The sequence below is a fragment of the Pholcus phalangioides genome, unplaced genomic scaffold (assembly GCF_987345545.1).
Source record: "Pholcus phalangioides strain wild (caught in Gottingen) unplaced genomic scaffold, Ppha-v1.0 ptg000022l_1, whole genome shotgun sequence".
Classification (NCBI taxonomy): Eukaryota; Metazoa; Arthropoda; class Arachnida; order Araneae; family Pholcidae; genus Pholcus; species Pholcus phalangioides.
The window spans coordinates 8,280,598-8,307,538 of NW_028301615.1; the positions used below are offsets into that span (position 1 = coordinate 8,280,598).

The following is a 26,941-nucleotide window of genomic DNA, read 5'->3' on the forward strand; positions in this document are numbered from 1 at the left end:
TTTAGCTTTCTAAAAAACAAATTTCCACGGGTCAGTGACGCTAAAATCAAGAAAGTCATATTCGTTGGCCCTCAAATTTGAGAATTAATGAACGATGCTGAGTTCGATGCCACCCTAAATGAGCAAGAAACACCAGCATGAGAATCATTCAAGAAAGTGGTCCAGGGGGTCTATTACGCTCACGTCGTTATACAACGAGGTCGTTAGTGCCGTCACGCCCCTAACGCAAATTCTCAATGAGCCGCATAACGCAAATCTCAGCGACCATCGCCAAAAACTAGATTTTTCTCAGCAACCCGCAGTATGTCGTTATCTATTTTACGAAAAACTCCCTGGTCCGAGAGTTGCGTTAGCTCCGAAAGGGATGGACCAATCGGATAATTTTCTCCGCTGCTGATAATCATCATCACTATCAACGAGTGCTGCAGCACGTGCATTATTATATTATTTATTTGTGCGCGTTCGTGTGTGTTGGTTTTCCCTAATCTTCTAAGCTACAATTTTTTTTTAATTCATCCGGATTCTTTTTATTTTCATAAAATATTTGAGGAAAAGGGTAGGCTATGCACGCACATGATACTGGCGCGGGGAAATTTTCTAAATTATTACATTTAAAAAATGATTTTCTATTGAAGTTCAATGATATGAATTACCAAAACGACTATCAAAAATATCATCATCATATATTACCATGTTTTTAACACATTCATCTACCGTCTTGATATTAAGTCAAAATCAAGAACAAGTAACCTTTTATTTACATCATTAATTAGAAAATTGGTTTCCTTGTTTCACACATGAAAATGAAGTACCACCAAATTTACACTGTTGTTGACATTTTTTATACTCCGATCAGAAAATGCACTCAAGGATTAGAAAAAGATTTGTTGATTAATAAAATTTACTTTGATTTTTTATAGTGTACTTAGTGCGCAGAGTATAGTGTGTGTGTAATGGTGTTTACTGCATTACGCTTCTGTGTACTGCACAGAAAGTAGCAATACTTCATTGATATTACAAAATATCAATGTTATTAACCGAATTAAGAAGGGGAAAATCTGGAGACGTTTAAATATATATTGACGTCGATTTTGAACGAGATGTAAAAAAAATATTGAGCGAATTTCAAAATGTCTTGAAAACATCGCGATAGAGAGATTTACCAGTTAAATAATATTCTTATATTGAGATGAGTTTAAGATTAGAATAAAGGCATTTCCATGCAAGATTTAAAAAAAAAAACCGTTTTGTAGAGTGATTTATCTTTGTACCGAGTATAATAATTTATAACGATTTACCACTATGAATAATTTTTTCCAATCAATATGGGTACAAATAACATTTTAAATGATAATGCTGTCTCTGAATCATGTTACTAAATTAAGTAATGTAATTCAGAGAATTATTATTCATTATAATGAACAACTTGATAAATTAATAATGAATGAATAATTTCCAATTCTAACTGATCTGTCTCCATTGCTCTGACCATCGAAAAATTAACGCGCGAGCTGCCATGTTTATTTCCGTACCGCGAACATAACGAGTGGTCTCCGGTTCTCGTTAGCGAATGGTTGCCGTAGCGATATTGGTAACGAAAATCGATAGTAACGCAGTGAGAAAAATCAACCTTTTACGATGGTGACGTAAATCTATCCCACAATGCACCGCAAACCCCAAATACGTTTGAAACGCGAGCATAACGACATGAGCGTAATAGACTACCAGAACTTCCTTGGAAATAACAAGACGGACAAATAGAGAATTTAAGCTATTTTAAAATGCAAAAAATATAAGTTTTTCAAAATTTTAAACATGTATTACTCAAAAATTATGCCTGACACACAAATTCAAAAAGCAGATTAGGGATCAGTGGGGAAAATACCATAAGAATGGCCATATTTGATCAAAGAAACACGAAAAAAGTGAAATTTTGTTTACCAGTGTTATTGTAATAAATTAATGTTTGAAAATAAAACATTGTAATATACAAAAAAGTTTTTTATCATGTTATTGTGCTCAAAATATTATCAAAAGGCATTCATTTAGGTTTTTGATGGTTTAAACCAGTTTTTGACAGTTTAAACCAGTTTTTGACACTTGTCATGTCAAAAACCCAACCCTGGTGACGTGGTATATGGAAGCGGAACATGCATGTCAGGTTGGACATCTAATCAATTGCAATATTTTGTTTTGATTGATTCAGGCATTGAAAATCCTCATTCACATAGATGTGTGGTTGCAAATGAAATCAAATGCTCCACTGCTCGCATTAGAAGACGGGGAAGGGGGGTATAATTGTCTAATGATGCACTAGAATTCTATAAAGTTTTTTGAAAGTCTAATCTTAGAAGGTCTTTAGCTCTGAGCTAGATTAGTTCATCTTTTGACAAATCTGCATCTTCGATTCAGTTTATATCAGATAGGAAAAGATTAAGGATCCATGTCTCTACTTGAGAGTCATCAAGAAGGAAATAATTTCTGGAACAATTCTGTAGTATTTCCAAGTGTTTGCAAACATATTTTTTGAATGTCACTGAGAGAGGATTTTGCATCCCACAACTTAGGGCTGGATTAAGATGCTTGAAGGCCCTAAGCACTTAAATAATTTTGGTGCACCACTTCCCTATCATTTTATGCCATTGACTAAAGTCCAACTATTTTTTCATTTGAAGGCTAATAATTTTTATTTTCTGGCTTTCTTCATGTTTTTTTTGCAAGAATTGACAATATCAGTTATTGCCAATTCTCTTCATGGTGACCAATGCTACGTGACAAACATCTGCTTTTACTTTTAGTAGAGATGAAGCATCAAGCCTCTCTGTTGTTTTGCAAATTTTTTCTAGAGAGCTTGACGTAATTCTGGCTTCAAAATTACAAAGTTGCATTTCTGTAACTCTTTCAATAAAATTTTGCTTAAAAAATTCAATATTTTTCTTAATTAAGAATTATAATAAATTTTAAATTTTATTTGTTAGAATTGAGCAAACCAAAGAAATGCAAGTTACTATCACTGTTTTTGAATTTGCCAAAATGTGCATATGTTTTGGAATTTTTCCTGACATTTTCTAAAAAGACAAACCTTTGATTTTCACCTTTTGTTCTAGTTTTTAAAAATATTTCAAGATATTTTTTCCCATTGACTGATTTTAAGAATTTCCCAAACCATCTTCAAGAGGAACCACTGAACCTCAGCATAGCCTCAATATTATTCAGAAGTACCTTATTTTTTTGATTAATCGCTATGATTGGGTACCTTTTCTTTGATACGAGTTTTTTTTGTACTTTTTTTTCGAGTTTATTTGCAATGTTGATCTGGTAGCATTTTTTTTTTTTCTTCTACGTTAGATCAAACCAGACAGTTGATCCACCTATGATCTATATACAAGTATACCCATAGATCTGCACATTTTAAGTTCATGTCCTTATTCAGTAGAAGTTGGCTCACGCTGTGCTTTTTCGATGCATGGAACCATCCAGGCACCACTATCAACACTGACCGGGGATCTCAGTTGGGCTGGTTACTTAATCATATAGTATATCAAGCATATTGGAAAAAATATGTCACTTCAAGTAAGACGTCATTGTCAAAAATCGAATGTGTGACTTTCGCGTGGGCATTCTGATTACAACCTACTTTTCCCATATAAGCAATATTGGTCATTTAATAGAATGCAGGGTTGGTAAAAAAACCGTTTTTTTTAAAAAAAAACCAAAAAAACCCCGGTTTTTTTGGTTTAAACCGGTTTTTTAGTTTTAAATAGTATTAACATTAAAAACAATGAAATTTCTGAAAAATCATTCAAACTTCTAATAATTAACTAAAATGAAATGGTTATTAATGTAATTAACACTATTCCCATATTAATTAATCAATAAATATTTCTTACATTTTAACAAAAACCAACTTTTGCAATTTAATTATTTTTTGCTCAACTCAATCAATTACTGTGTGTTTGAAAATTCTTCCAATGTTGTTATTAATCATATAGTATACTAGGGGGGCTCTGCCCCCCTGCCGCCTTTGGCGGCCAACCCCCCCCCCCCCACTTCTCTCCCAGACATATCTTGTTTATTTCGTCCCACTTCATCAGCGTGCTATGGAAAAGGGGAAAGGGACGTGTGAAAGCACCAGCCTACTGAAGAAGCGAATTTTAATGAAAATAATAATAAAGCAACAAAAAACAAATGAGATTCATCAAGTATCCCCAGAAAACTTCCCCATGGGGGTCCCCAGATTCAATTCGCTGAATTTCAGTGGGGCCCCACACTGGATATATCTTGGGCTACCGATGTGTTGCAAATTTTACAATGTTAAACCACAAAAATCAATGAGATACATTCAGGGGCACCGAATTACAACCTGCCAACATTTCCATGAAGCCCTGACCTGCAAGCTTGTCGGACACCCCCCTGTGAGAATTTTTCATTTTTATCAATTTTACAACGAATAAAATCCAGGGCCCCACATACAGTAGCGGGGACACAATACGCAGATTTTTAGTGGGGCCCCAGACTGGCTATATCTCGGGTTTCGGCTGTGGCAAATTCTACAACAGCAAAGAATGAGATTCATCCAGGGCCCCCAAAATCAAACCTGTAAACATGGGGCCCCCGACTTGGAAGCTTGTCGGTCATCCCCCGGTGCGAGTGCCATGAAAAATTTTCATTTGTATTCGTTTTACGAAAGAATAAAATCCAGGGCCCCAAACAATTACCCGGGACACCAATTCGCATACTTTTGGTGGGGCCCCAGACTGGCTTTATCTCGGGCTTCCGCTGTTGCAAATTCTACAACAGAAAAGAATGAGATTCATCCAGGGCCCCCAAAATGAAACCTGTAAACATGGGCCCCGACTTGGAAGCTTGTCGGTCATCCCCCGGAGCGAGTGCCATGAAAAATTCAATTTGTATTCGTTTTACCAACGAATAAAATCCAGGGCCCACAACCAATTACCCGGGACACCAATTCGCATACTTTTGGTGGAGCCCCAGACTGGCTTTATCTCGGGCTTCGGCTGTTGCAAATTCTACAACAGAAAAGAATGAGATTCATCCAGGGCCCCCAAAATGAAACCTGTAAACATAGGGCCCCCGACTTGGAAGCTTGTCGGTCATCCCCCGGAGCGAGTGCCATGAAAAATTCAATTTGTATTCGTTTTACCAACGAATAAAATCCAGGGCCCCCAACCAATTACCCGGGACACCAATTCGCATACTTTTGGTGGAGCCCCAGACTGGCTTTATCTCCGGCTTCGGCTGTTGCAAATTCTACAACAGAAAAGAATGAGATTCATCCAGGGCCCCCAAAATGAAACCTGTAAACATAGGGCCCCCGACTTGGAAGCTTGTCGGTCATCCCCCGGAGCGAGTGCCATGAAAAATTTTCATTTGTATTCGTTTTACCAACGAATAAAATCCAGGCCCCCAACAAATTACCCGGGACACCAATTCGTATACTTTTGGTGGGGCCCCAGACTGGCTTTATCTCGGGCTTCGGCTGTTGCAAATTCTACAACAGAAAAGAAAGATTCATCCAGGGCCCCCAAAATGAAACCTGTAAACATAGGGCCCCCGACTTGGAAGCTTGTCGGTCATCCCCCGGAGCGAGTGCCATGAAAAATTCCATTTGTATTCGTTTTACCAACGAATAAAATCCAGGGCCCCCAACCAATTACCCGGGACACCAATTCGCATACTTTTGGTGGGGCCGCAGACTGGCTTTATCTCGGGCTTCCGCTGTTGCAAATTCTACAACAGAAAAGATTGAGATTCATCCAGGGCCCCCAAAATGAAACCTGTAAACATAGGGCCCCCGACTTGGAAGCTTGTCGGTCATCCCCCGGAGCGAGTGCCATGAAAAATTCCATTTGTATTCGTTTTACCAACGAATAAAATCCAGGGCCCCCAAAATGAAACCTGTAAACATAGGGCCCCCGACTTGGAAGCTTGTTGGTCATCCCCCGGAGCGAGTGCCATGAAAAATTTTCATTTGTATTCGTTTTACCAACGAATAAAATCCAGGGCCCCCAACAAATTACCCGGGACACCAATTCGCATAGTTTTGGTGGGGCCCCAGACTGGCTTTATCTCGGGCTTCGGCTGTTGCAAATTCTACAACGGAAAAGAATGAGATTCATTCAGGGCCCCCAAAATCAAACCTGTAAACATGGGGCCCCCCGACTTGGAAGCTTGTCGGTCATCCCCCGGAGCGAGTGCCATGAAAAATTTTCATTTGTATTCGTTTTACGAACGAATAGAATCCAGGCCCCCAAACAATTACCCGGGACACCAATTCGCATACTTTTGGTGGGGCCCCAGACTGGCTTTATCTCGGGCTTCCGCTGTTGCAAATTCTACAGCAGAAAAGAATGAGATTCATCCAGGGCCCCCAAAATGAAACCTGTAAACATGGGCCCCGACTTGGAAGCTTGTCGGTCATCCGCCGGAGCGAGTGCCATGAAAAATTTTCATTTGTATTCGTTTTACCAACGATTAAAATCCAGGGCCCCCAACCAATTACCCGGGACACCAATTCGCATACTTTTGGTGGGGCCCCAGACTGGCTTTATCTCGGGCTTCGGCTGTTGCGAATTCTACAACAGAAAAGAATGAGATTCATCCAGGGCCCCCAAAAGGAAACCTGTAAACATAGGGCCCCCGACTTGGAAGCTTGTCGGTTATCCCCCGGAGCGAGTGCCATGAAAAATTTTCATTTGTATTCGTTTTACCAACGAATAAAATCCAGGACCCCCCAACCAATTACCCGGGACACCAATTCGCATACTTTTGGTGGGGCGCCAGACTGGATATATCTTTTGCTTCCGCTATCGAAATTTTTCAACGTTAAAGCAGCAAGAAAACAATGAGATCCATCAAGGGCCCCTGGAAATGAAAACTTTTTACTTATACGTGAAATCTTCCCCGGGTACCCCGACCCTGTGTTGGGAGCACTGCTGTTGTGTGTGTATATTATACATATATATACCTCTCCCCCCCCCCAACAAAGGAAGGGCTGACAGGGGCCACAACGATTCTTATCACTTTTTAATTTTTCACACTATAAATTAATCACAGAGGGGCCCCTGAAAAGCTGGTTTGGGGGCTCGAAATCTAAATTCCAGCCTACGGGCTCTGCTGTAGGATGTAGGAGCCTCTTGGTACATGCACATAACATGGTCCCGATGGGTCAAATGGGTCCCGATATGTGAATATCGACCCAATATCGATATATGATATCATATCGATATATGAATGTGAATATCGATATATCAATCGAACCCACTTCCGTAACAGAGTTTCCGTCACTCAAAAATTTCACCCTACTTCCGTCACTCGGTTGCTTAGCAACAGGCCCTTTTCGAGTTTGTTTGTGATTTTATATTATAGAATAGATAAAGGTTTTTCTCCAGTTACTTTCAGTATGCTTAATTATGAAGCTATTTTGCAAAAAGCAATAAAAATTAGGTGAATATAATGAAGTATAAATAATGGAGATTAATTAGCAATGATTTACAATATACAGGGTGATTATAACTAAGGTTCTGATTTCAAAACACTGTAAAAAAAACGATTGTCAAAATGACTTGAAAATTGACATGAATATTCCTGAAAAAATGCAATTTTATTTGGTAAAGGGGAAAAAATACCTAAAAATGTAAAATTAATGATATCATCCAACATGTGGGAAATTTGCTCGCAGAATGGAAACGATAGCCAGTCATGGCAAAATGATACCTTAATTATAGCATTTCACGATTTCATAATTCATGGAAACATCACAAAAAATGAAGTAATTGAACAAATAACTACAACTTACTTAAGAAATGTTAAATATGTTGTCCAACCTGAGGTTGAAAGCACAAAAATTGTTGTTCAACAACAGAATAGGAGTATGCCATGGTCATGATGTAGATGTGCTTGCAATTCAGCTTCATTAAACCAAACGTGCCCCCATGTTAATATTCCTGAGGAACTTCTAACATATAGGGGGGATGTGTTGGAGATTGCAATTCACCAAATTTTGCAATCTGACCACTGTTTATGACATTTTGAGGTACCCCCCACAGCCAGAAGTTGCAAGGGTTAAGGTGCATCCTGTCGAAATTGGTTTTCAGCAGCTGCTTTGCTGGTATTGCAATGTGCATCTTGATAGAAATTCTATCCCCACACTGATGCTGTGGAAGTGCTGAAATGATGTGGTTGCACAAAATAGATTATACTGCTGGCCAAGTACAGCATCATCTACTTGCACATTTTGCACTACTTGCATTTTTTTTCCCTTTTGCGAAAGAAACTTCCATTGCTTCAGGAATATTCATGCAAATTTTCAAGTCATTCTGACCAGTAGTTCTTATTGAATAGTTATGGAATCAAAACTTCAAATTATAATCACCCTGTATATAGCTGATTATTTTTCAGAAATCTGTTATTATTATTCAGTAGAACCCTGATTAACTGGGCTTAACAGTGTGAAAGTATAAAAAAAACTACTATTGAATATTAAGACTGGGAGATATACAGTAGGAGACATGCTACTTCTTATGGGAAAAAAAATGAAAATGTATGTGAGGTAATGTAACTACTAGTACACTGGTCTTTGTCCTTTAAGGACAGCTGATGTCTTTATTGGATTATAGGACCACCTGCCCCTAGCATGATGGTGTCACTACTGGTGCTGCTTCTTTGTGAGGGGAAAAAGAAACTCTGTGAGATAATACACCACTACATTTAGATGTGTGATGCAATCCTTATTCATGAATTTGCTAAAGATAGAGCATCAGAATGTAGTCAAAGGGTAGAAAATGTTGTAAGAATGAGAAATTTTGGCTTTTGTATATAACTTTAAATTACTAAGATACTTCATATGAAAAATATATATATATACTTTTCTGGCCACTTTTATGAGACTTTTTGAAAAAAACCGCTTATAAAATCTTATGTCATTTAAAGATATGCCATCAGAATGTACCCCAAGGATATAAAATGCGGTAAAAATGAAACATTTTGGCTAATAATGAACCAATATGATATTTTTCAAGGAAAAAAAATGATATTTAGGCAACTTTTATTTGATTTTTTGAAAAAAACCACTTGGTTAAAACCAAGGTTAAAACCATGGTTTAAACCAAAACAACCCTGATAGAATGTGATACATAATAATTCCCATTTTGACTGGCAGTAACATTAATAAATAATTTTAACAAAATGTTTAACAATAAAGTTTGTGGTAAAAGTCAAAATTTAATCATAAAAATAAATTGATTTTTGAAATTATCAATGAAGCTGCTCACGAAACAATCATTGTAGTTTTTGGTGTGAATAAATTCTGAAATGAATTTGAACGTTAATATTTTCTTATTATCTTATTTTCTGTTATGCATTTCGGGTGTGACCAGTTCCACAGGAGAAAATGGAATTTCGCCTGTAACAAGATAATGAACATATAAAAAAGAAGACATCTGATACTTTATTTTGTTAATTTCCTATCCAAAACATTATTTAGGCATTATTTACTAGATAACCAAAATATTTGGACTCAAGTCACCACAGAACCACCTCGCATCTAAGTCAGGCTCCAGCTATCTGTCATTTCTCTTTCAAATCACCATTGTTGTTACTGAGATATTATTTAGGCCCGTATTGTAAGAAAATGTAATTTTGCATACTTTCTTAACGCAGGACTCTCACTTCTTTCTTGATTGAAACTGGCAAGCATTGACGGGGTGGGGGTGGGGGAATCATTGCAATGGATTCTTTTCTTTTACGTATAGTTCTGAATGAATCTTGTTGAATATTTACCATTGTTAATATTGACAAATTTCAACTTTCAGCTCAAACATTAAAAGAAAAAAGTTCAGATGAAAATACACTAACTAATTATTACTAACAAACGTTAAAAAAACAATTAAAAAATCATTTGAGATAGATGATTGATAATATAGTGTTGCATTATTGAGCAATACTATTGAAATATACTATACTTAAGAATGAGTCAATTTCAAACTGAGTTGAATCAATCTTTAATGGTTGTGCAAAAATGCATCGTTTTCTTCTAAGGAAAAACACTATAATCATCATAAGTCATCTATAGTCATCATAAAAAATTTCAGTCAAAAAAATATTTTTTTTTACTAAACCGATGACATTGTGAGAAGAAATTGCTATTACTACTTTAATCAGATGCTGAAGGAGCGTGTATCTCCTATCCATATATTCTTGGAATATTCGGAGGAGAAACTGCTTGTTTTCGGAGAAAATACCAAAATTTCACTTTTATCTTTATATCATCATAATCAGTATGGATAGCGTTCTTGATAAGCATGAGTAGATAATACCGTCCAAGTGCCTTACTTAAGTCATGAAAATCGTCAATATAAGAGGATTTAGTAATATCAAAATTTTGAGGGAAAAAACATTATTGCACTTTAAGTGTGGATTCAATAAACATTTTTTTCCCTATTTCTGCTTGGACACCATCAAAATTACAAATACAAAGACCACAACAAGCAAATTGCTTAAGGAGGTGACCTGAAACTGAACTATATGTTTGTACCAAACACTTTACGGATTACCACCCGTTGTGTCAAAAACACTGTCGATATGTGACTTTTTAACACAAATTCAATATTGTAATATTATTGTCTGTTACGGGAGGATCCAATGTATACATTGTATAGTCTTTAATTTATATAATTGCATTTTTAATAGGGGGTTGCTGTATTTTAGAAACATACGATATCCATATTTGTTATGGACATCTTTTTCTATGACCTCGTTGGACATTGGGGCATTATCAACACTTGAAACTAGAAATTTCATTTTCTAATTTTGTGGAAATGGACAAGTTCACTAAAAACTCACAGCACTTTGACTGATACTGAAATTATTGCTAAATGTATAGCCAACTCGGGTAATGAAAATACAGCAGAAGAAGAATTCTGCCGCCTGGCAGTCCAGTGGTTAGGGAGCTAGCTTCTGACTGTGCAGGCCTGGGTTCGAATCCCGGGTCAGGCATGGATGTCTACTAACACTAACAAATTCCCTGTGGACAGATTGTAATGATCTCTTGGGAATGCGTGCTGATCACGTTATTATTAAAATAAATAAATAAGATGCTCCAGAAGAATTAGGAGAAAGTAACAGAGAAAAATGCTTTAATCCAGGGTTAGTAAAAAAACCAAAAAACTGGTTTTTTGGTTTAAACCAGGTTTTTTTTGTTTAAATAGTATTAACATTAAAAACAATGAAATTTCTGAAAAATCATTCAAACTTCTAATAATTAACTAAAATGAAATGGTTATTAATGTAATTAACACTATTCCCATACTAATTAATCAATAAATATTTCTTATATTTTAACAAAAACCAACTTTTGCAATTTAATTATTTTTTGCTCAATGGATTACTTCGTTTGAAAATTCTTTTAATGTTATTATTAATCATATAAAAGATTTTTTCTCCAATTACTTTCAGTATGATTAATTAGGAAGCTATTTTGCAAAAACTATAATAAAAATTAGGTGAATATATAATTTATTTAATGAAGCATAAATAATGCAGATTAATTAATGATTATTTGCAATATACAGGGTAACTAAGGTTCTGATTTCAAAACTGTAAAAAAAAGAACGACTGTCAGAATGACTTGAAAATTTACATGAATATTCCTGAAGAAATATAATTTTACTAGGTCGCGCGTTGCTGCGATCTCAGAAGAAGGGAAATTCAAGGTAACTCTCTCGTTATGATAATATTCAATTTACATTGTGTCATTTTTATTGAAACTTATTCATTTTCATATGGAAAACATTTCAAAGCATAGTTTTAATTCTATTTACTTATTAGAAAGCTTGTGGATACACGATATTTTTTGTTTTTCCGTCTGGTGCATACACGAATAAATCAGAAGGTTTTCCGACGCGTGAGCTGGCCACATACTGTTGTCCATGTGAGAAGCAGGGATTCTTCAAATCTAGCCCACACACTTGCAGCGATTGTGCTTTGTTGATGGTCATTGCAAAAGAGAGTCGCAATGTAACTTACAATAAATTAGTCGAAACTGTAAACTTTTGAATTCAAATGGCATATCTGTTGGGATCATTGGAATAAGTGGCAACAATACATCTTCCCCCTTGAATTTCCCATTCAAAATTGTAGCTTCGATGACACACATTGTTTTTTCACCGAAAGTCTTGTACCGTTGCGAAGTCGTGGTGGATCGACGTTTCGGAAAAGAATGATAGGCACGCTAATTTTCAATGTTAAAATGTGCGGTGGCATACCTGGCAAATCGAGTGAATTCAAGAATTCCGTTGGGTAATTGACAACTTCGTCTTGATTCATCACAGGATCGATGGACTTCGCCTGGTATTCCGTTTTAAATGCTGAAATTCATGGCATTGACATCGTTGTTCGTAGCTGCTAATATAGCACATGCACTGAGCCGCTGATGATTTTTGTAATTCCGCGCGATATTTGGGAAAACCTTTTGAATCAATTTATCTTTGGTTGATGTCGTCTTACAAAAGTTTGTTGGCAATGTGATACATTGTGTAGATCTGTCGATTGCCATCTTCCCATTCACACTATCCAGCAATTGTTTTGCGAAACGTTCGGCGGATGCATCATTTTGTAGTTGAACACGCATATTGGTTTTCAAAGTCAATTTCTTTACACGTCGCCATAGAACTGATGATTTGAGACATGCATTTAGTTCATCAGTGGGTGTTGAACGTGGTATAACTGGCAGAGTTTGTCGAAAATCACCAGACAATAAAATGAGTGCTCCACCGAAGGGCTGTCCACTTCCCCCTCAAACCTTGCAGTGTACAATCAAGCGCTTCCAATGCTTTTTTGTGAGCCATTGTGCATTCGTTCCATATGATAAGTTCACGTGTGTGGAGAACTTTGCCTATTCCGGAATTTTTGGTGATATTGCATGTTGGCATCTCAGTGGTTTGCAAATTCAACGGCAATGTCAGTGCTGAATGCGCTGTTCGACCACCATCCAAAAGTGATGCAATTGCCAGTATAAAACATATAAATCGCCGTTGTCTAGCACCCGCTACACAACTATGAAAGGAACCTTCGACATGCGCGCCACCTATCGTAGGATAGATGTACTATGCAAGAAACCTACCTGGGAGTGTACTCAACAACTTCCCAAAGTTTCATGGCGATCGGATGAATGGTGTAGTAATGCATAAAGGACAGACAGACATACATTCGTTTTTATATATATAAATTAAGGGGAGGGGGGGGGGGAAGACTAAAATGTAGAATTAATGACATCATTCAATACATGGGAAATTTGCTTGCCGAATGGAAACAATAGCCAGTCATGGCAAAATGATAACTTAATTATAGCATTACACGATTTCATAATTCATGGAAACATCACAAAAAGAGTGAAGTAATTGAACAAATAACTACAACTTACTCAAGAAATGTTAAATATGTTGTCCACCATGTTCTGGCTATGAGGTGAAAGCACAAGAATTTTTGTTTAACAGATCAGAATATGCCATGGTCATGATGTGGATGCACTTGTAATTCATCTTTATTAAAAAAACGTGCCGCCTGTTAATATTCCTGAGGAACTTCTAACATATAGGGGGATGCGCTGAAGCTTGCAATTCACCAAAGTTTGCAATCTGACCACTGTTCATATCATTTTGAGGTACCCCCCCCCCCCAGCCAGAAGTTGCAAGGGTTAAGGTCAAATAAACTGATGGCTGGCCACCTGTTATTGCCAAAATGGGTTTCAGCAGCTGCTTTGCTGGTATTGCAATGTGCATCTTGATAGAAGTTGTTCTATCCACACACTGATGCTGTGGAAGTGCCAAAATGATGCAACTGCACACAATAGATTATACTGCTGGCCAAATACAGCATCATCTACTTGCACATTTTGAACTTTTTAAAGAAAAACTTATTGCAGAGTTTCAAGATAAAAGTGGGTGAGAGATTTTGAATTTCTTGTCTATATCACTTGATCATCTGAATGATCTGAATTACCGCTTACTGGAAAAAGACATACTTGTCCATAATCTTTATGACAACGTGAAAGCGTTCAAAACTAAATTAGTCCTTTGGGAACGTCAATTGCAAAACAAAAACTGCACACATTTTCCTAAATTATTGGAGTTGGTAAATAGATCTACAACCCTGGAACTGGACGATTATGTACAGTGCATTTAAAATCTGAGAATGAAATTCAGAAGCAGATTTTCAGACTTCCACGAGAACGAAATTTCTATGAAAATGTTTTCCTCACCATTCTCAGTCGATATCGAAAGTGTTCCACCAGAGCTACAATTAGAATTTATAGATTTGCAATGCGACTCTGCAGTTAAATGCACGTTTTTTGAAATTTCTTCATTAATTGATTTTTATTCTAAGTATGTGTCCGAAGAAAAGTATTCAGAAATACGCAAACATGCATTGTTCATGTCTTCTATATTTGGCAGCACTTACATATATGAACAAATAGTCTTTAATACAAATAGCATAGCTGCCAACTTTTGAAAATGAAAATTCGGGAGATTTTCGCGCAAACCCGTATTTTATGCTAAAACCACTCCCTAATAAATACAATAGGGATTTTTCCAAACATAAAAGTTAAAGCGTAGGGAATAAAATCCCTACTCAAAAACTGAAGTCAAATTAAAATAGGGATTTTACACACATGGAAGTTAAACCCTTGGGAATAAAATTCCTACGCAAAAAACAAGTGAAATTGGAGGCCAAAACTTCAATGATATAAAAATAAATATTGTGTTCAATCAGAAACGCTGTGAACAAACATTCTGCGCGAATGACCCCAAAATCATCGGAAGATGAAAGAAAACACAGTCAATTTTTGAAGAACACTGACTTTTTGTAACGCTTGCTTGATGGGTTTTTTTTCCATTTCACGAGTGATGATGGCAGTCTTTCCATGACCGATGTTTATGTCCGTAACACAACTTGTACAAAAAGGAAAAGTCGGCCCTCTTCTGGAACGTTTGGTGAAAGGAAATTCATCGGAATAAGTATCTTTAAAATTGATTAAATATGTTTTTGCTTATCAGTATTCATGCTTTGTTATATCGCACGTACGTAACTTCAACAAAAGAAATTTTGACCATATACGCGTCACTATAATCTTCAATTATTATCCAGGACTATTGGCTGCTAAGCCATTTCCCTGCAGGATAAGACAAGCAACTTTCTTGTCACCATCAGAGGGTTTGTAAAACTTCCTTAAAAAGGGAATTTCCCCATTTACGACGTGTGACATCATTTCGAAAGGGAAAAAAAAGAGGCTTCATGCCCCACAAGAAATTCCTTAGGGATTGTTTTCATAAGCGGGGATTTTTTTTAATGAAGTAGGGAATGTTTAGGGACAATTAGGGATTTTTGTGATTTTCGTAAAAATTCGGGAGATTTAAGAACTTTTCGGGAGGTCGAGCGATGAAGTTAAAATTCGGGAGATTTAAGAACTTTTCGGGAGGTCGAGCGATGAAGTTAAAATTCGGGAGACTTGGCAGCTATGAAATAGTCTTTAGACAAATAGTTTAGTCAAATGAAGAATACAAAAACAAAAATACGTCTGACTGATTGGCATTTGGATACTTAACTACACAAATTTTCCCTAACATTGAAGCTTTAGTCAAGCAAAAACAATGCCAAGTTTTGCATTAATTTAGGAATTACATCCACTCGCATCTGTAATGTAAGTAACCAAAGACTTTTTATTTTATTTGGTAAACAATTAATTCAACACATAAGTAGTATATACATGATCATATGTATGCCCTCGCTTCATTAATTATAATATCTGGACTTTCATTTTTTCATTATTATCCCTTTTAGACCTACTGAAAAAATGATACATTGAGTCTGCACAAACACAATTATATGTTTGATCCTTTAATATTCTCATATTTTTCCTAAGATGTATGTAGGACATAAGAGAAAATAGTTTAATAAAGCTTACAAACTTTTATTTGAACGAAATTATGAAAGAAAAGGTAACTTGTATGGATTATGAATACTTTATCCATCCAATGGAACATTCTTAGAGAAAAAAGACAGGTTGGCAAATAGAGAAAATAGAAATTAAATCGCTATATTTATACTGATGCTTATTTCTCGATGGAAAATCATTAGATGGATTCTTAAAATGTGCCTTCATGTATTTATTTTTCATTTAGATGGAAAAATATTTCTTATTTTTGCAAAGCAGATATTTGCGAATGCATGAATATATAAAGAAAATTTTACTAGCGTTTTAGAAGACTGGGAAGTAGTAGTTTACAAGAGCATATTCCAATGATGTCTTTTTCGGGTAAGAAATTTTTTTTCTTGTAAATACTGTGAAAATCTAATGTATACTCTGACTACTCTACTATTACTATACTCTGGTTCTATGAAATTTTCATAGTGTATTCCTCTATAATAATAGTAATAAATCTTTTATTGTTTCTTCTATCTCTGAGTATCGTTATAAGGATCTTTCTCTTTTTCTATAATATGCCATATATTAATTTTCTTTTTGAGGTTTCAGTAGTAAGTAGCCTTTATTTTTAGTAGATTTATCGGTGTTCTATATTTTTTAAGTTTTTTTCAAAAATCCTCATTGTTCGGACTGAATAATTTTTACTTCAATAGCCTACGTATCACATCAAACTCGTTCCTTTTTGTCAAAAGTCATAGTGAACTTGACTACTTATGATTGAATTCAGATGAAATTGATAATCTACACAGGAAGTTCAACTCTGATATTACCATTTATTCCAAATTTCATGCTTTTTTTTAATTGATTAAAAACTATATCTGAGTTTAGTTTTCTTCCATTTTCCAAATCAGACTTAGATTTAGAGTTACAAAAGAAACATACATCTAATCTAACTGATGATGAGGGTGAAGAACTCATCGCCACAACATCAAAATTGAAAAAAGCCCGGACCTAAAAATAGAACCTTCAGTGAAGAACCGAAGAAAACCTCAAAAAAGAAACCATCGCCGACATATGGTGTGATTGTGGTAGATGATGGATATGATGAACAGAAGTTGATCACGCCTTTTGCTGTGTATTGCGGAAAGGGAATTTCAATTGAAGTAAAAGAATTTCGAGGTATGTGGTATATGTGCTTCTGTCGTGTTATGAGTGATAATGCTGCTTTGAAGCATTTCAATATTGCAATTGATCAAGTCCCCCCTCTTAAAAAAGGGTGAGGTGTAGATACTGTTTACCATCATTTTAAAGATTGATGACATAGCATTTGACTCTTGTTGTGGTGCATAATGGTGGAGTTTGTGGAAAAATCATCAGCATTTAAGGGTTGGAGTAAGGCATATACATACAAAATCACTGGCAATGGTATCATCGATCCTTTATTTTCTTTGAATAATGTACGAAGTACTCTTCATGATCTATTCTCTAAAAATTCACTATCATTAAGACTTCGTTTTATTATTTGCTTATTCATTACTTTTATGAAATACATTGGCGATGAACTAAGACAACGAGATTTTTATTTTTGCTCTTTCGCAGAATGTTTGACATCTTTTTTCGAAATTGATGAAAAATTAGATTCCGCTTATAACAAAATCATAAACTCAATCGAGAACTTTACAAGGTTTGGGAGTGGGTGGGTTATAAAGACTATCAAACATATTGACATACATACAGGAAAATATAATAGTACTAGTGGTGGATGCTATAAAGTAAAATTGCCAAAAAAACTACAAAATAAAAAATGCATACTCAACATAAAATGTGAAGATGATCTTTACTTCACTTACTGCATTTTAGCAAAGCTGTTTCCTGTTTCTTCTCATAAAAATGATGTCAATTCGTATAAGTATATCAAACTCTTAAATACAAATAATATAGTTTTTCCTATATGGCAATTGACAAAATTCCTTATTTTGAAAATAAAAATAATTTTTCTATTATTATATTTTCATATTGATAGTGAGATTTTTCCTATTTATATAAGTAAGAAGGAGACAGCAAATGTAGTTGATTTATTTTATTTTGAAAATCTCTACTACTTAATAAAAAATTTTAATCGATTAATGAAGGCAAAAAATGGTATTCACCATTTTTGCAAAAACTGTCTTATCCGGCTTCCAAAGAAACAAAATGTTGTCTAGCCATAGAGAAATTTGTTTAAACAGAAAGTTTCAAAAACTCTCCATGCCAAACAAAAACTATTCTAAACTTTTGTTTCAAATCGACTGAAAAAATGGTCGAGCAGGAGTTTTCTGTATTTGCCGACTTTGAATGTTACACACAAAAAAGTGTCTATATGATGATAAAAAACAGAATCTGACTGTGAGCTCTACACAAGAAATAGAAACCCACTGTCCGATTTCATATGCTCTAGTAGTAGTAAATAACAAAAATAAAATTCTCTATCATGCAGACTACGTAGAAAAGGATGCTGTCCAGCATTTTCTTGTTTTACTCAATAAAATTGCAGAAATCATTTTAAAAAATGTTCCTATCAATGAACCAACTTTAATGCATACAAATCTGAATGAATGCCACATATGTAAAAAAGCATTCATTCGTGGAGAAATGAGAGTTAGGGACCATAATCATTTTACAGGGGATTTTTGTGGGCTTGCCCACCAAACATACAGCCTCCAATTTTGAAATAAATATTTTGTTCCAGTGATAATGCATAATGGATCTGGTTATGATTCACACTTAATACTAAAACATTTGTCTAGGAAAGTAGCAAATGTTATACGAATACCTGTTAATATACAAAAATTTACAACTTTTTCTGGATAGAATAAAATTTCTCGATAGTTTCATTTTTCTTAGCACATCATTATCTACTCTTGTTCATAATTTAAATGTAAGTAATTATGAATTCCCTATATTCAATATGTTTTTTGGTAAAAGTACATATTGCCATCTTTTACGGCAAAAGGGGATATTTCCATGCAGTTACTTTGACTCACAAGAAGTTTTAAATGAAAAACAGTTGCCAGAAAAAAATAAGTTTCATAATATTTTGACTAGAAAATCAGTAACTGATGATGAATATAAACATGCTCACCTGATATGGAAATATTACCAATGTAAAACTTTTGAAGACTATCTACGTTTGTATCAAATGACTGATGTTTTACTGTTAGCCGATTTTTTTAATAGTTTCAGAAAATTGCCATATAAATATTATGAAATCGATCCCATATATTTTCTTACAGCAGCGGATGTGTCATTTAATGCAGGATTAAAAAAAACTAAAGTGAAATTAGAAATTTTAACGGACGTTGATATGTATAATTTTAATTGAATCGGGCATACGTGGAAGAATCAGCTAAGTTAACAAACGGTTTGCAAAATCGAATAATCCATACATTGATAGTTACGATGACAAACAACCTAACATGTATATCATGTATATCATATTATATCATGTCCATCGACGCGAATAACTTATACGAAGTAGTTATGACTGATTTTCTTCCAATAGATAATTTTAAATGGCTTTCTAACCGTGAAATTCAAAAACTGGATGTAACGAAGATTTCAGATAACTGTGAAACTGGCTATTTTCTTGAGGTTGATCTCATTTATCCTGATTCTATTCATAAGAAAACTGACGACTTTCCATTAGCTGCAGAACATTTAGTGATAAGTTATGATATGATTTCCCCCCCCCCCATCAAAAACGAATCATGAAACAGTTGGGCCTTAAATTTAATAAGGGCATGAAAAAGTTAATACCTAATTTATTCGACAAACAAAAATACGTTGTTCACTATCATAATCTAAAGTACTATCTTCAACAGGGGTTGAAAATCAAAAAAATATGTAGAGCTTTGTCTTATAGACAAACTCCATGGCTAAACGATTACATTTTATTCAATAATGATAAACATATAGAAGCAAATAACGAATTTGATAGATCTTTTTTCAAACTTCTTGACAATTTTTTTTTTGGTAAATCGTGTGAAAATGTCAGAAAACGTGTTAATGTAAAGACTGCAGTAGAGCAGTGTCAGACACTGTAGAGCAGTGTCTCTGACACTGACAGCAGTGTCAGAGATATATGTCAAATCCTGCTTTAGAATATTTTGAAAGCATAAATGACAATTTCAAAATTTTTAAGTTGAAGAAAATTAATCTTTTGTAGAATAAGCCCATATATATCGGTTTTACTGTATTAGAATTTACCAAATTGCATATGTATAAAGCATATCAAGACTATTTCAAAAACTTTTATGACGAAAAATGTTCTCTAATTTACACTGACACCGATTCGCTTTTATTACACATCTATACTCGTGATCTTTATACTGATGTGAAGAATCATTTCAGTCACTTTATGGATACTAGCAACTATCCTACCAATCATCAATTGTATAGCAAGACTACTACAGGAAAATTAGGATGTTTTAAAGACGAAACAAAATCTGTACGAATTAAAGAAGTGTGCACTATCAAACCCAAGATGTACTCATACATTTTTGGGAACACCAATAAAAAGACTGCAAAAGGAATTAAAAAAAACGTTGTTGAAAACATTTCGCATCAGATGTACAAAGATGTATTATTCTCAGATTTATTGTTGCATCATTCACGAACTCTTATCAAAAGTAGGAAACAAACTCAACGATAATTCAAAATAAAATTTCCTTAACTCCTTACTATGATAAAAAAAATTTATCGATGACAAGGGAATAACCGTTAAGTCATTTGGTCATTACTTAATACAAGACTCTTAATTCTTGTTTTCTGTATCCATTACCCTTGAGTAGAAGAAAGTATTATATTCTTCATGATATGGAGGTGAAAGAATGGAAGATGAACAACGTAGATATTACCCAAAATGCAGTGGTTTGGGTGTATTTGTACCACATTTTGAGTATAACTATGTTGTTAATATCTTTTATTTATTTCATCTTTATATTACAGTTGTTGCTCATTTTTATTAACTTCGGGGGGGGGGGGGGATGAAATAGAAGCTAAAAAATTTTATTACTTAAAGCGTGATACAATATACCCAAAAAAAAAAAAAAATCATGGTTTGAGTAAATACTTATTTATATTATATAAATTATATTAATTCACCTTCTTTGCACCAAATCAATGCTTGAATGAAATTTTAGGTTTATAAAATCGAGCGACGAGTGAACAGTGAGAACATTGTGCCAAACGTTATTATTGCTACACTCATGTCCATAAATTAAGGATAATGTCAGCTCCGGCAAATAAAGGTTCAGAAACAAAACAAACGTTACTTATTCATAAAGCCCATTTATTAAACAAAAGATAAAGAACAAAAACGATGGTGTATGTATGATACCATTCGTAAAAACTATGATTTCTGCTCCCTGGAGCAATTGTAAAAAATATCTCCTTTACAAAAACTTACTATTACATGGTTGGTATGATGGTTAATACATTGTACGTCTCCCATGCGAAGACTATAGCGAAGATAGGGGTTCAGTTTTCAATTGTTTGATAACCTGATATCAGTCATATAACCCTTTGCACATACTGTTTTGAATTTCAAAATTTTATATTTAATGTAATTTTAATATTATAATTTATATAATATAAAGTTTATTATTTGATTATAGAAGTTACCTCTTCATCAAATTGCAAAGTTTTTCACTTGTAGTTATAAATAGGAGGTTTTGGACAGTTTAGGACAGGAGGGTTTTGGATAGTACGGTAAAACCATGGTATTTACCGTGGTTTTTATCGTACTGTCCAAAAACTTACCAACCCTGCTTTACACACATGCTGTAAAAAAGCTGCAAGATTTTCTAGAGAAAACTGGAAAGATAAGGCCCAAAATATTTGCAGCTCAAATGAAAATGTAAAGGCTCAAAGAGCAAAAAATATACATCAATATATTGATGCATAGTATTAATGCAATATATAATGCAAAGATAGGATTATTTTCAAATCAGTTACATAATTTAAAAATAATCCTATTATTCATAAATTGAATTGAATAAAAAAATAGAACATATTTTAATATGCACTGTGATTGATGATTGATTGTGTGACTTCACCAGTAATTTCATTAGTATGTGGTAAAATATAGTTTGATATTTTTTAGGTTTTATCAATTTATATTTTTCCAATTTTTGGCATATTTTTTTCTTTCTTACTAAGAAAACTATATCTCAAAATGTTTTGGCCCAGTCAGTTTTGAGATAAAGAGGTTTGACTGTATATATATATAAAACTAGCTATAATACCCGACGCTGCCTGGGATTTCTTCAGTGAGGCTGTTTGTATCACATGATATCTCCCTCTTTCTTTGAGGGACATGCAAACCGTGTCTAAGTTAACCAATATGGCGACTTTCTGCGCGGCTTCATGAAATAAACAAATCTAGATTTAAAGAAACATAGAAACAAATATTTTTTTTCCTTTTTTAAGGAGAGCTAGGTATTTTGATCCCCCTCCCGAACTTCAAGTTATCTATTTCTGCTTGTTTCTGCTTCCAACAATGCTTAATTAAAGCTTGGAATTTCTTCAATATTTACAGACTCGTAATTGATTTTAAAACAACTTAAACTATATAAATTTATGCTGTTGAATATCAAAAGACAATACGGAAAACTTAATTTTCATGCTTGAGAAGATATAAATAAAAAGTTGAAATTAATGTTATTGCCTGAATATCCAACTCAAAAGTAGGTCCGTATACTCCTCCTAGGTAGGTAGTATACTCCTCCTGGGCATCGTATATCTCTAAGTGAACTCAATATTTCAAAAATAGAGAATTCAATAAAATTTTAAAAATTATTGATGTGACAGAAAATACCACAAACTTTTCGCATTTCTACAGTATAATCGGCAATTTTAACACTGATTCCTATGAGGATTACCCTTTTCTTGACCCTCAAAGTGATGATATTACGAAGTCAATTCAAAAAGCCTCCTTACTGAGAGTATTGGAAATGTGGCAAAGCATTATAAAGGCATAAATTATTATTCATATAGTAACAGGATTAGAGAAGTAACAAACCATTGTAAAGGCACATACACGTCTGAAACGCATTGCTAGGGAACCACGGTAACCAAAGTAAACGTTCCGAAAGTGATTGTTAAGGCCCAAAAACTATTGTTGCTTGGCAGTTTTTTGCCCGTTTGGGGCATTTGCCCTGCTCTGACAAAATTTTAAAGTAGCCAATCGTTCAAGTCTGGTCCCATTTGGTATATATATGCAAAATTTGGCGACGATCGGTCTAAATTTGTAGATTTGTATAGAGAACATACACACACGCACAGACAGACAGATAGAAAATCAATTTTATATATAAAGATAAACTTTTCTGTGTGCTGTTCTGAAAAAATCATGAAAAACCATCAAAATGACAAAGTCAAAAATATCTAAAACTGCTTTTTCAACATTTGTGTAAGGAATAAGCTAATTTCATTCTTTTAAAAGATAAATAAATAATTTATGCTGGTTTTTTTAGATAGATATTTGTTTTTGTAACAGGGTGAAAAAATCCCTGACTTAGTCATAAAACGCAAAAAATAAAATATTACAAAATAAAAGTGAAAAATATTTATGAAATATTCAAGTCATTGGCTAAAATTTGAATCAATTTTATTTTGGAAATTCAACTTTGATTTCTCATTTCAAAAATGTGGAATGTACACTTTTTTTTTGGGAATGACCCAGCTATTAGTAACATCAGCTTTCTGAAAATCCGTTACACAGTGCCGTCTTAACGCATGGGCCCACCCGGGCGTCTCAAAAAAAAAGAAAGAAAAAAACGTGCAGTTGAAATTTTCTAGAATTTTCCAAGTAGGGCCTCAGAAAAATCTCTTGGTCCGGGAGCCCATGATGTTCTTAAGACAGCCCTGCAGATACAAATTACTCGAAAAAAACTAGATTCTTGTTGTAACGGACTTCAACAAGACAATCTTTAATTCTGGTCCAGAACCTTTATATGATGCAACAAAAAGAAAAAATCTAATTTCGCACAAGATTTTCATTCAAAAATGCAAAACAGCACCTAGCAAAAACTGAACTCACCATGCATTCTGCTCGTGTTGAATGGACATTTCCAGGACATAAAGAAGGTTGGCTATTTTCGCCTCATTTGTCCAAATACTTAGAAACAGTCATGAAGAATTCAAAAAAATAACTGGCAGCAATTGAGAATATCTATGTTGCAACAATAACTAGAAACATTGCACTTAACATTCAGTCAAACAAAGGTAAAGGTATGTAAATTTTATCACGAAGTTATTAAAAGTAATAAATTGGCGACTCGGACGACCAGTGCTGCAATCAAAACTATAATTCTGGAGGCTAGAAAATATTTATGATAGTGACGCTAAAAAACATGGGTGACCATATTTCTTAATGACAAAATTGGACATTGTGAATGAGGCTTTTTGGATCACTTGATATTTCTCTATTTTTTAGGGGGATATAAAAGGTGACCATTCCGTATTTCCCGGGACAGTCCCGGTATTTTCTGTTTTTTTGGTTGTCCCGACTTTTTGGCAAAAGTGTCCCGGTTTTTCCCGTATTTTACACGAAGCCTACTTGAATTTCTATTCTTTATTGAAGTCAAAGATTGACATTATTTTTCAACTCATAAATTAATTTATGATAATTGCAACTATATATAAGAATATTAATCTCCCACATTTGCCTTGATTAACTTTCTTTTTTTCGTGGAATACATTTTAATCCAATGCAATTTGCAGTAATGCACCATTTCTCGCCATTGTGATTTTTCCGTAATTTCAACAATATTTGGCAGCTTTGTTTGGTTTTGACATCATTTTTTGCGATAATTGGCGATGTCCCGTATTTGGAATCCCAATGTCCCGTATTTCTGTCGAAGAAATATGGTCAACACAATTGTGAGAAGCATTTGAATGGAAAAGAAAATTCGTAATTCTTGTTTGTGTGTGATTTTTTTTTTTTAAATCTCTGAAATTTTATATTTTGCTTTCTCTATATGTATTTTTTGGTTAGAATTTCCAAGTGTGATTTTCCCCCATCCCTATCATGTAAGATTTGTGCAAATTCTACCATCTTTAATGTAAATTTTGCATTCATGTATTCACATTACGTATATGTACTCACATATTTACATGTATATTACGTAGTGTAAATTTTTGTTTTAAAGCAGTCCTAAAGCCCTTGTAGGTATAAAAGACGTAAAATAAAGTGTCATGTCATGTCATGACTCACTGGTGAATACCAAATTCGTTCTAAAACTGAAATGGGTTTCAACTGATCCGCGTTTCAGGACCGTGAGTGGTGAATACGGCCGTTAATGTCTCCGTATAGTTTAGGATGTTTTAAATTAATTATGAGCTCATAAAAATTACATTAAAGAAATTCCGCAACATTAATCAATCATTTTTTGAAGCTAAAACAAGCAGATCGATAACTTGAAGTTAAAAAAAAAATATCGAAATATCTAGCTCCCATTGAAAAGAAAAGAAAAAACGATTCTCATTTCTATGTTTTTAATTTATATTTATTTCTTTCATGAGATACACAGGTAATCGCCATATAGGTTGCATTGTATATCCCACTGAGATATAAGTAAACTTCCTTATAGCTCAGCGGTGTATCCCTAGGGTGACCATATTTCCTCGAGAGAAATACGAGAAATTGGGATTCCAAATACGGGACATCGCTAATTATTGCCAAAAATGACGCCAAAACCGAACAAAGTCGCCAAATATTGTTGAAATAACGAAAAAATCACAATGGCGGCAAATGAAGCATTACTGCAAATTGCAGTGGATTAAAATGAATTCCACGAGATGAAACGTTCACCAAAAAAATGTGGAAGATTAATATTCTTATTTATAGTTGTAATTATCATAACATAATTTAAGAGTTGAAAAATAATTTCAATCTTTGACTTCAATAAAGAATAAAAATTCAAGTAGGCTTCGGGCAAAATACGGGAAAAACCGGGACACTTTTGCCAAAAAGTAGGGACAGCCAAAAAAAACAGAAAATACCGGCACTGTCCCGGGAAATACAGGACGTATGGTCACTCGAATGAATATCCACCTCAAAAGTGTGTCTGGCCAATGCCGTCTCAATCCTACACCTGTACAGAATTGCTCCATCACACCAAGTTGGTATTGAGCTTATCACATAAGAAAAAGCGAGAAAAAATGAAAAAGGGCATTTTTTGAAAGGTCTTTTACTCAAGAGATGCATTTTTTAATTGACAATTCCTGTACGTCACCCATTAGAGCATTTAAGAGATTATGTTCTGAATATAATTTTGTCAGAGTTAAATTTTGTAACACCCAGAACTTTTTCAAGTAGATTTTTATCATTTGTTTGAATAGGCAATTCATTTCTTTTAATGCACTGCTTCTTTGTATGCAAAATGAATGTTATAACAGAGTTTTCGACTGTATGAAAGTAAGAATAAAATATTTATATTATTGTAAATAAAGTATTGTGTATAAAAGTGGTAATGAAATATTTATTCCACTGTAAATGATGTGTGTATATATCTGTGAAAGTGGGCAATATGCTTTTTTTTCACCTACTTCAAATTCAGAATATATAGTTTGAATGTATTTTCCATAATACAAACCACCTATGGACCATGTTTCATAAATTTATGATTACTCTTAATATCGTATATTCATTGGCAAATGAAGTGTGGTTATGATTAAAAATACATGTGCAGACTATATGAAAAAGAAATAAATATTTGTGTATGGGATTTGATCAAAATTTTACATATTCGATATCATAAATTCAATGTTATGAGGTGTTTGTTTTTAATTTATGGGAAATACACTATTCTTTGAGTTAATAAACTATTTTTTTTCAAAAAGTGTCTTTATTTTTGCTGAAATGCTTTAAATGAAGAAAAAACATGACAAAAAATTGAGTTAGAATGTAACTTTTTAAAAAAAAAAGGAAGGCAGAGCTACGTGATATTTGCCTGT

General features: G+C 34.2%; 1 protein-coding gene across 3 annotated transcripts in view; it reads right to left on the minus strand.

Annotated features, from left to right (window-relative positions):
• LOC149069414 (WD and tetratricopeptide repeats protein 1-like) overlaps positions 1–24,296 on the minus strand; it is a 530,664-nt gene extending 506,368 nt beyond the window's left edge. For 2 of the 3 annotated variants that reach the window (XM_089249200.1, XM_089249199.1), the window contains exon 1: positions 24,024–24,294. The gene's annotated coding sequence lies outside the window, so the exon portion shown is untranslated. Of the gene's footprint in view, positions 1–24,023 lie in introns of all 3 variants that reach the window. The other variant, XR_016195038.1, reaches the window with a different exon arrangement.
• Positions 24,297–26,941: the final 2,645 nt, after the last annotated feature.